Source organism: Bos indicus x Bos taurus, chromosome 9 (assembly GCF_003369695.1).
Source record: "Bos indicus x Bos taurus breed Angus x Brahman F1 hybrid chromosome 9, Bos_hybrid_MaternalHap_v2.0, whole genome shotgun sequence".
NCBI lineage: Eukaryota > Metazoa > Chordata > Mammalia > Artiodactyla > Bovidae > Bos > Bos indicus x Bos taurus.
Genome location: NC_040084.1, coordinates 3837515 through 3849892, shown reverse-complemented (window position 1 = coordinate 3849892; position 12378 = coordinate 3837515).

Genomic DNA, 12378 nt, shown 5'->3' with positions numbered 1-12378 from the left:
CCTTTCTTTGGGATTGGAATTAAAACTGACTTTTTCCAGTCCTGTGGCCACTGCTGAGTTTTCCAAATTTGCTGGCATATTGAGTGCAGCACTTTCACAGCACCATCTTTCAGGATTTGAAATAGCTCAAATGGAATTCCATCACCTCCACTAGCTTTGTTCGTAGTGATAGATTACTGTCTCTTCAAGAAGTTTATGTTTCCACAAAGTTGAACCTGATACAGTTAATCGACTGGTAAATAAAGCAAACCAAGGACAAAGATCCTATGATTTGAGACCCTAGATATCTGTGAGAGTGGCTGGAAGCTTTTCCTGACATGATGTCATGCACATATACAACAATGAGCTGTACAAGATCTAGTGGCAAGGTTGGAAGGTGTCTGACAAATTTCTTTCTGCTATTTCCAGCAGAGTAAGACAAGAAAGTATGAGTGAGACAGGGTTGCAGAAATTAGACAAGAATAGTCAGACACAGGTGGATCAATAATAAGTCTGTAAGTGTAGCCACAGGGGAGGTGGTGGTATGCTTTAAACTGTGTGCCTAGAGACGTTGAGTGGAAGTTGTCTTGAAGTTAAGAAACAGACCAAGCATCTAGCTAGTCTGTTCCATGACCCACTTACCCTCATATGGGAGTCTTCTAGAGGGAAGTCTCTAGTGGTTTTTATGTGTAAATATGTCCAAAAGATGAACAAAGAAAGCAAGAGAGAGTAGTGGCAGGAAGTCAAGCAACACCTCTCAAGTACAAGCTAGGTGAGAGCCTGAAGATTACTGGAATTCTCCTGGTTGGCCCACCAATTATATTACTGGAGAGTAGGTTCTTTTCTCATTGCATAAAGTATTCAGAAATGAGACACGGAGGACAAGAGAAAAAAGTATTTGACAGTATTTTCTCAGGAGGGAGATTTGACAAGCTCAGGTGAGCAGTTGCCCTGAGTTCCTCTTGGCAAGCTGGTTATGTGGAGTGTGAACATGATTGGCAGAATAGTCATTGAGGAAGGAGGGGTTTGAGGTCATATGCCCTGGTTTTCATCCTAGATTCAGCTTCCTCAAAGGAGGAGGGATTTTTTCACTTTATTGGAAGTGTCATGGCATTGGTGCATGGTGGGTACTTCTATTTTGCAAGGCTAATTTTATTGTAATGAGGGCATAATGAGAAAGATGTTACATTTGAACACTGGAGAATCCTCCTTTTTCTTGCTTTTTTGTTTTGTTTTTGGTCTGCCTCAGGACCCCTATTGCTACAAGATACATGGTATGTATTATTTCCTGTCACCCTAGAGGCTTATGCTTTTTAGTGTCTGACCAAGGACCTTTGTTATTCACAAAATGTGTATTTTCCTGCTACCTGGTCTGTGTCCTCTTCTTTGCTCATCTCTAGCTACCACCCTGTTCTAACAATATGATCATCTCTTTAGAGGTAAGCATTCACACATACACCACCATCACAAGCACTACCACAATAAAGCATTAAAACTATATATATTCATGAAAAACCAACTATAACAATTAATTTATAGAAGAGAACTTAGTGAATCTCATGAAGGAGTTCTAAATCATCCTCTGGGCTTCCCTGGTGGCTCAGTGGTAAAAAATCCACCTTCAAATGCAAGAGACTTTTGTACAATCCCTGGGTTGGGAATATACACTGGAGAAGAAAATGACAACCTACTATAGTATTCCTGCCTGAGGAATCCCACTGGGCAGACAGCCCTGGCAGGCTACATTCCATGAGGTTGCAAAAGAGCCAGACACAGCTTACTGATTAAACAACAAAAATAACAACAAATCATCCTCTAATTAACATTATTTTGAAAGGGAACAACAGAAGATAAGATGGTTGGATGGCATCATTGACTCAATGGACATGAGTTTGGGTAAATTCCAGGAATTGGTGATGGACTAGGATGCCTGTTTTGCTGTGGTCCATAGGGTTGCAAAAGACTGAATGACTGAAATGAACTGAACTGAATCATAAAATACTAAACTTTATCCCAAAGATTCACAACAAAGCAAGAGTGTCTTTCCTCATTTTTATTTGCCATTTCACTGGAGGTCCTGACCTCTACAATAGGTGATAAAAATAAGTAAAAAAGAACATAGTTGGAGAGAAAAAAGAAGAACTGTATTTAATTGTAGGTGACATGATTACATATGTAGAAATATTTTTAAAAATCTGCAAGAGTAACCTTTAGTGAGCAAAATAAATAATTACTGCAGGCAGGAAACAAGATCAGTATATAAAATTTCCTTGCATATCTATATATTATCAGCAAATTAAGCCACAGGCTCCACTCCTGGTGGTGCCCTTCTGTCGATTCCTTTAAGTTTCAGCTTTGCAGCTTACTACCACCACCATCTCCACACCTGAATCCAATGATTGGTTTCCTGGAAGCTTCCTAGAGGGTCAAATTATCCTTCTGTAGGATCAGAAAAAATTTGGAGAAAGAAATGCAATTAAAACACCATATATAACACCAAAATTCTTAGACTGTATTTATCAAAAAATATGCTAAATCTCTAAAATAAAAATTAGAAGATATCGCTGAGAGCAATTTAAAATTATGATGCTATTTTGTGAATTGAAATGCTTGTATTGATACATCAGTATTCCCCAGATTGACCTGTAGATTCAATATGATATTAATGCTAATCAAAATATGTAAAAAAAAATCTTTTGTAGAAACTGGCAATTTGCTTATATATATGTGTGTGTGTGTGTGTGTGTGTGTGTGTGTGAAATGACAGAATTTTTTTAAAAAATTGATTAAAAAATGTTGGAAGAATGATATTGTCTAATTTCAAAGTTTAATCTAAAATAAAAATAGTCATTGTGAACTCCTCTAGTGGTTCAGTGGTTAAGAACCCTCCTTGCAATGCAGGGGACGTGGGTTTGGTCCCTGGTAGAGGAAATAGTCAAGGCTATGGTCTTCCCAAAGGTCACGTTTGGTTGTGAGAACTAGGCCATAAAGAAGACAGAGTATCAAAGAATTAATGGCTTTGAACTGTGGTGCTGGAAAAGACTCCTGAAAGTCCCTTGAACAGCAAGGATATCAAACCAATCAATCTTAAGGGAAATACTCCTGAATACTCATTGGAGGGACGGATGCTGAAGCTGAAGCTCCAGTATTTTGATCACCTGATGCGAACTGCTGATTCACTGGAAATGTCCCTGATGCTATGAAAGATTGAGAACAAAAGGAAAAGAGGTCATCAAAGGATGAGATGGCTGGATGGCATCATTGATGCATGGACATGAATTTAGGTAAACTTCAGAAGATGGTAAGAGACAAGGAGGTTTGGCGTGCTGCAGTCCATGTGGTCACAAAGATTCAGACATGACTGGGCAACTGAACAACAACAAAGGGGAACTAAAATCCTACATGCTGAAGAACAACTAAGCCCACACACCACAACTACTGGACCCGCACGCCCTAATTAGTGACTGTGTCTACTGTAATAAAAGATCTCCCATAGCACAATGAAGATTTTGTGTGCTTCAGTGAAGACCTGACACATCCAAATAAATAAACGGAAAATAAAATACAATAATCAGCACAATAAATAGATTTTCTAAAGGAATAGGACTGTTTATGAAGCACGGGCGGCTGCGACCGGCATACTAAGCACGGGTGAGAGGAGCTACACCACGTCTGAGGTCAGGGGCAGAAGCCGGGAGGACCCCATGCCTGAAGGGCAGTGGCCAAGAGGAGTTACCCCACGTCCGAGGTCAGGGGCAGCAGCTGGGAGTAGCAGTGGCTGCGTGGGCACAGAAGGGCCTAGAGGAGTTATCCCACATTGAAGGTCAGGAAGGGCATTGGTGAGGAGATATCCCTTATCCAAGGTAAGGAGCAGAGGCTGCCCTTTGTTGGAGCAGCCGTGAAGAGATACCCCACTCCCAAGGTAAGAGAAACCCAAATAAGACGGTAGGTGTTGCAAGAGGGCATCAGAGGGCAGACATACTGAAACCATACTCACAGAAAACTAGTCAATCTAATCACACTAAGACCACAGCCTTGTCTAACTCAATGAAACTAAACCATGCCCATGCGGCAAGCCAAGACGGGTGGGTCATGGTGGAGAGATCTGACAGAATGTGGTCCACTGGAGAAGGGAAAAGCAAACCACTTCAGTATTCTTGCCTTGAGAACCCCATGAACAGTATGAAAAGGCAAAATGATAGGATACAGAAAGAGGAACTCCCCAGGGCAGTAGGTGCCCAATATGCTACTGGAGATCAGTGGAGAAATAACTCCAGAAAGAATGAAGGGATGGAGTCAAAACAAAAACAATATCCATCTGTGGATATGACTGGAGATGGAAGCAAGGTCCGATGTTATAAAGAACAATATTGCATAGGAACCTGGAATGTCAGGTCCATGAATCAAGGCAAATTGGAAGTGGTCAAACAAGAGATGGCAAGAGTGAATGTCAACATTCTAGGAATCAGCAAACTAAAATGGACTGGAATGGGTAAATTTAACTCAGATGACCATTATATCTACTACTGCGGGCAGGAATCCCTCAGAAGAAATGGAGTGGCCATCATGGTCAACAAAAGATTCCGAAATGCAGTACTTAAATGCAATCTCAAAAACGACAGAATGATCTCAGTTCATTTTTAAGGCAAACCATTCAATATCAGAGTAATCCAAGTCTATGCCCCAACCAGTAATGCTGAAGAAGCTGAAGTTGAACGGTTCCATGAAGACCCACAAGACCTTTCAGAACCAACATCCAAAAAAGACGTCCTTTTCATTACAGGGGACTGGAATGCAAAAGTAGGAAGTCAAGAAACACCTGGAGTAACAGGCAAATTTGGCCTTGGAATATGGAATGAAGCAGGGCAAAGTCTAATAGAGTTTTGTCAAGAAAATGCACTGCTCAGAGCAAACACCCTCTTCCAACAACACAAGAGAAGACTCTACACATGGACATCATCAGATAGTCAACACCGAAATCAGATTGATTATATACTTTGCAGCCAAAGATGGAGAAGCTCTATATAGTCAACAAAAACAAGACCAGGAGCTGACTGTGGCTCAGATCATGGACTCCGTATTACCAAATTCAGACTGAAATTGAAGACAGTAGGGAAAACCACTAGACCATTCAGGTATGACCTAAATCAATTCCCTTATGATTATACAGTGGAAGTGAGAAATAGAATTAAGGGACTAGATCTGATAGATATAGTGCCTGATGAACTATGGACTGAGGTTCGTGACATTGTACAGGAGACAGGGATCAAGACCATCCCCATAGAAAAGAAATGCAAAAAAGCAAAATGGCTGTCTGGGGAAGCCTTACAAATAGCTGTGAAAAGAAAAAAAGTGAAAAGCAAAGGAGAAAAGGAAAGATATAAACATCTGAATGCAGAGTTCCAAAGAATAGCAAGAAGACATAAGAAAGCCTTCCTCAGTGATCAATGCAAAGAAATAGAGGAAAACAACAGAATGGAAAAGACTAGAGATCTTTTCAAGAAAATTAGAGATACTAAGGGAACATTTCAAACAAAGATAGGCTCGATAAAGGACAGAAATGATATGGACCTAACAGAAGCAGAATATATTAAGAAGAGGTGGCAAGAATACACAGAAGAACTGTTCAAAAAAGATCTTCACAACAAGGAGAATCACGATGGTGTGATCACTAATCTAGAGCCAGACATCCTGGAATGTGAAGTCAAGTGGGGCTTAGAAAGCATCACTAAGAACAAAGCTAGTGGAGGCGATGGAATTCCAGTTGAGCTATTTCAAATTCTGAAAGATGATGCTGTGAAAGTGCTGCACTCAATACGCCAGCAAATTTGGAAAACTCAGCAGTGGCCACAGGACTGGAAAAGGTCAGTTTTCATTCCAATCCCAAAGAAAGGTAATGCCAAAGAATGCTCAAACTACTGCACAATTGCACTCATCTCACCTGCTAGTAAAGTAATGCTCAAAATTCTCCAAGCCAGGATTCAGCAATACACGAACTATGAACTTCCAGTTGTTCAATTGGTTTTAGAAAAGGCAGAGGAACCAGAGATCAAATTGCCAACATCCATTGGATCATGGAAAAAGCAAGAGAGTTCCACAAAAACATCTATATCTCCTTTATTGACTATGCCAAAGCCTTTCACTGTGTGGATCACAATAAACTGTGGAAAATTCTGAAAGAGATGGGAATACCAGACCACCTGACCTGCCTCTTGAGAAATCTGTATGCACGTCAGGAAGCAACAGTTCGAACTGGACTTGGAACAACAGACAGGTTCCAAATAGAAAAAGGAGTACGTCAAGGCTGTATAGGTCACCCTGCTTATTTAACTTATATGCAGAGTACATCATGAGAAACACTGGAATGGAAAAAACAGAAGCTGGAATCAAGAATGCTGGAAGAAATATCAATAACCTCAGCTATGCCGATGACACCACCCTTATGGCAGAAAGTGAAGAGGAACTAAAAGGCCTCTTGATGAAAGTGACAGAGGAGAGTGAAAAAGTTGGCTTAAAGCTCAACATTCAGAAAACGAAGATCATGGCATCCTGTCCCATCACTTCATGGGAAATAGATGGGGAAACAGTGGAAACAGTGTCAGACTTTATTTTTGCGGGCTCCAAAATCACTGCAGATGGTGACTGCAGCCATGAAATTAAAAGACGCTTACTCCTTGGAAGGAAAGTTATGACCAACCTAGATAGCATATTCAAAAGCAGAGACATAACTTTGCCAACAAAGGTCCGTCTAGTCAAGGCTATGGTTTTTCCTGTGGTCATGTATGGATGTGAGTTTGGACTGTGAAGAAGGCTGAGTGCTGAAGAATTGATGCTTTTGAACTGTGGTGTTGGAGAAGACTCTTGAGAGTCCCTTGGACTGCAAGGAGATCCAACCAGTCCATTCTGAAAGAGATCAGCCCTGGGATTTCTTTGGAAGAAGTGATGCTAAAGCTGAAACTCCAGTACTTTGGCCACCGCATGCAAAGTGTTGACTCATTGGAAAAGACTCTGATGCTGCTAGGGATTTGGGGCAAGAGGAGAAGGGGATGACATAGGATAAGATGGCTGGATGGCATCACTGACTCAATGGATGTCAGTCTGAATGATCTCCGGGAGTTGGTGATGGGCAGGGAGGCCTGGCGTGCCTCATTTCATGGGTTCGCAATGAGTCGGACACGAGCGAGAGACTGAACTGAACTGAACTGAACTGTGTTACTACTGTGGTCATCTTCAGTAAATAAAATTCCCTTTGATTGTAGGTATGCTTCCAGAAAATTGGAGATACCAAAGGAATCTTTCACTCAAATATGGGCATAATTAAGGGTATAAAATGTATGGATTTAGTAGAAGCAGATGATATTAAGAAGAGGTGGCAAGAATACACAGAGGATCTATACAAAAATGTTCTTAATGACCCAGATAACCATGGTGTTGTGATCACTCAGCTAGAGTAGACATCCTGGAGTACAAAGTCAAATGGGCATTAGGAAACATCACTACAAACAATGCTAGTGGAGGTAATGGAATTCCACGTTAACAACTAATGTTGTTAAAGTGCTGCCCTCAATATGCCAGCAATCTTGGATAACTCATCAGTGGCCCCAGAACTGGAAAAGGTCAGTTTTCATTCCAATTTCAAAGAAATGGCTATGCCAAAAAATGTTCAAACTACCACACAACAGCACTCATTTCACATGCTAGCAAACTAATGCTGATAATTCTCCAAGCATTGCTTCAACACAATGTGAAATGAGAAATTCCAGATGTTCAAGCTTGATTTTTAAAAGGTAGAGGAATCAGATATCAAAATGTCAGCATCCATTTGATCATATTAAAGCAATAAAATTCTAGGAATAAAAAAAAAATTACTTCTGCTTTATTGACTGTGCAAAAGCCATTGATTGTGTGGATCACAACAAACTGTGGAAAATTCTGAGAGATGGGAATATCAGAACACCTTACCTGCCTCCTGAGAAATCTGTATGCAGTTCAAGAAGCAACAGCTATAACCCAACATGAAACAATGGAATGTTTCCAAATTGGAAAAGGAGTACATCGAAGCTGTATATTGTAACCCTGCTTATTTAACTTATATGTATATTACATCATGAAAAAGGCAAGTCTGGATGAAGCACAAGCTGGAATCAATGTTGCTGGGAAAAATATAAATAATCTTAGATATGTAGATGACACCACCCTAATGGCAAAAAGCAAAAGGGAACTAAAGGGCCTTTTAATGAAAGTGAAAGAGGAGAGTGAAAATGTTGGCTTAAATCTCAACATTCAGAAAACTAAGATCATGGCACCCAGGCCCATTATTTCATGGCAAATAGATGGGGAAACAATGGAAATACTGAGTGACATTATTTTGTTGGACTCCAAAAGCCTGTAGATGATGTCTGCAGCCATGAAATTAAAAAAGCCAAAAAACAAAAACTTGCTCCTTGGAAGAAAAGTTATGACCAACCTAGACAGCATTTTAAAAAACAGAGACAGTACTTTGACAACAAAGATCCATTTCTTAAAAGCTATGGCTTTTCCAGTAATCATGTATGGGTGTGAAAGCTGGACCATAAAGAAAGCTGAGCATCAAAGAATTGATGCTTTTGAACTACGGTGTTGAATAAGACTCTTGAGAGTCCCTTGGACTGCAAGGAGGTAAGATCAGTCAATCCTAAAGGAAATCAGTCCTGAATATTCATTTGACAGAACTGATGCTGAAGTTGAAGCTCCAATACTTTGGCCACCTGATGCGAAGAACTGACTCATTAGAAAAGATCTTGATGATGGGGATGATTGAAGGCAGAAGGAGAAGGGGACGACAGAAGATGGGGTGATTGAATGGCATCACTGGCTCAATGGACATGAGTTTGAGCAATCCCGGGAGCTGGTGATGGACAGGGAAGCCTGGCGTGCTGCAGTCCATGGGGTTGCAAAGAGTCAGACATGACTGAGCAACTGAAGTGAAGTGATGCTTTTTATCACTGGATGAAGCTATTTGATTTTTAGGCTTTAGTCATTGATAAAATTTAGCATAGATATGTCAAGTCTTTTAGGAAGGATCACAGCTTTGAATGTGCAATTTTCAGAAATGTCTTTTAAAACAAATTGGTAATGACTTAGCAAAACAACTCAGTCACAAGTGATATTTTGGTCCTAAAATCTTAGATGATATTGTGTGTAAAAGTCACCTGTACAAGGAAGCGGAGGACATAAATACCCTGCTTTGTCAGTCAGATGACATTTACACATTTGATACTCAAACACTGAATAATCATCTAAGATGTGTGTTTTTTCTTGCAGATTTTATGTTATTTTATTTTGGTATTGCATTTCATAGGATAGAAGAGCCTAAGAGCATAGATTGTGGAATCAGACTACTGGCATTGAAAACCTGGTTCTAGGAAGAAATAGAAAATCTTAACAGATCCATCACAAGTACAGAAATTGAAACTGTAATCAGAAATCTTCCAGCAAACAAAAGCCCAGGTCCGGACGGCTTCACAGCTGAATTCTACCAAAAATTTAGAGAAGAGCTAACACCTATCCTACTCAAACTCTTCCAGAAAATTACAGAGGAAGGTAAACCTCCAAACTCATTCTATGAGGCTAACATCACCCTAATACAAAAACCTGACAAAGATGCAACAAAAAAAGAAAACTACAGGCCAATATCATTGATGAACATAGATACAAAAATCCTTAACAAAATTCTATCAATCAGAGCCCAACAAAACATTAAAAAGATTATACACCACGACCAAGTGGGTTTTATCCCAGGGATGCAAGAATTCTTCAATATCCACAAATCAATGTAATACACCACATTAACAAATTGAAAAATAAAAGCCATATGATTATCTCAATAGAGGCAGAGAAAGCCTTTGACAAGATTCAATCTTCAGAAAGCAGGAATAGAAGGAACATACCTCAACATAATAAAAGCTATATATGACAAACCCACAGCAAACATTATCCTCAATGGTGAAGAATTGAAAGCATTTCCTCTAAAGTCAGGAACAAGACAAGGGTGCCCACTTTAACCACTACTATTCAACATAGTTTCGGAAGTTTAGGCCACAACAGTCAGAGCAGAAAAAGAAATAAAAGGAATCCAAATTGGAAAAGAAGAAGTAAAACTCTCACTGCAGATGGCATGATCCTCTATATAGAAAACCCTAAAGACTCCACCAGAAAATTACTAGAGCTAATCAATGAATATAGTAAAGTTGCAGGATATAAAATCAACACATAGAAATCCCTTGCATTCCTATACACTAATAATGGGAAAATATTAAGAGAAATTAAGGAATCTATTTCATTCACCATTGCAATGAAAAGAATAAAATACTTAGGAATATATCTACCTAAAGAAACTAAAGACCTATATATAGAAAACTATAAAACACTGGTGAAAGAAATCAAAGAGGACATTAATAGATGGAGAAATATACCATGTACACAGATTGGAAGAATCAATATAGTGAAAATGAGTATACTACCTAAAGCAATGTATAGATTCAATGCAATCCCTATCAAGCTACCAACGGTATTTTTCACAGAGCTAGAACAAATAATTTCACAATTTGTATGGAAATACAAAAAACCTTGAATAGCCAAAGCAATCTTGAGAAAGAAGACTGGAACTGGAGGAATCAACCTGCCTGACTTCAGGCTCTACTACAAAGCCACAGTCATCAAGACAGTATGGTATTGGCACAAAGACAGAAATATAGATCAATGGAATGAAATAGAAAGCCCAGAAATAAATCCATGCATGTATGGACACCTTATTTTTGACAAAGGAGACAAGAATATACAATGGAGAAAACACAATCTCTTTAACAAGTGGTGCTGGGAAAACTGGTCAACCACTTGTAAAAGAATGAAACTGGAACACTGTCTAACAGCACACACAAAAATAAACTCAAAATGGATTAAAGATCTAAACATAAGATCAGAAACTAGAAAACTCCTAAAGGAGAACATAGGCAAAACACTCTCTGACATACATCACAGCAGGATTCTCTATGACCCACCTCCCAGAATACTGGAAATAAAAATAAAAATAAACAAATGGGACCTAATTAAAATTAAAAGCTTCTGCACAACAAAGGAAACTATAAGCAAGGTGAAAAGACAGACTTCAGAATGGGAGAAAATAATAGCAAATGAAGCAACTGACAAACAATTAATCTCAAAAATATACAAGCAACTCCCACAGTTCAATTCCAGAAAAATAAATGACCCAATCAAAAAATGGGCCAAAGAACTAAATAGACATTTCTCCAAAAAAGACATACAGATGGCTAACAAACACATGAAAAGATGCTCAACATCACTCACTATCAGAGAAATGCAAATCAAAACCACAATGAGGTACCATTTCACGCCAGTCAGAATGGCTATGATCCAAATGTCTACAAGCAATAAATGCTGGAGAGGGTGTGGAGAAAAGGGAACCCTCTTACACTGTTGGTGGGAATGCAAACTAGTACAGCCACTATGGAGAACAGTGTGGAGATTCTTCAAAAAAAAAAAAAAAAAACAAACTGGAAATAGAACTGCCTTATGACCCAGCAATCCCACTGCTGGGCATACACACTGAGGAAACCAGAATTTAAAAGACATGTGTACCCCAATATTCATTGCATAACTGTTTATAATAGCCAGGACATGGAAGCAACCTAGATGTCCATCAGCAGATGAATGGATAAGAAAGCAGTGGTACATATACACAATGGAGTACTACTCAGCTACTAAAAAGAATACATTTGAATCAGTTCTAATGAGGTGGATGAAACTGGAGCCTATTATACAGACTGAAGTAAGCCAGAAAGAAAAACACCAATACAGTATACTAACACATATATATGGAATTTAGAAAGATGGTAATGATAACCCTGTATGCGAGACAGCAAAAGAGACACTGATGTATAGAACAGTCTTTTGGACTCTGTGGGAGAGGGAGAGGGTGGTATGATTTGGGAGAATGGCATTGAAACATGTATAATATCATATAAGAAACTAATCACCAATCCAGGTTCGACGCAGGATACAGGATGCTTGAAGCTGGTACACTGGGATGACCCAGAGGGATTGTATGGAGAGGGAGGTGGGAGGGGGGTTCAGGATGGGGAACACGTGTACACCATGGTGGATTCATGTTGATGTATGGCAAAACCAATACAATATTGTAATGTAATTAGCCTCCAATTAAATAAATAAATTTAAATTTAAAAATTAAAAAAAGAAAACCTGGTTCTAATTCACGTTAGGTTTGTTTCTGTTTCTAATGCAAATGGATCTCATATGTGTCACAAAAATTATCTCAAAATGGACTGTAGAGCTAAACATATCAATAAAGTGTGGAACTACAAGACTTCTAGAAAACAATGT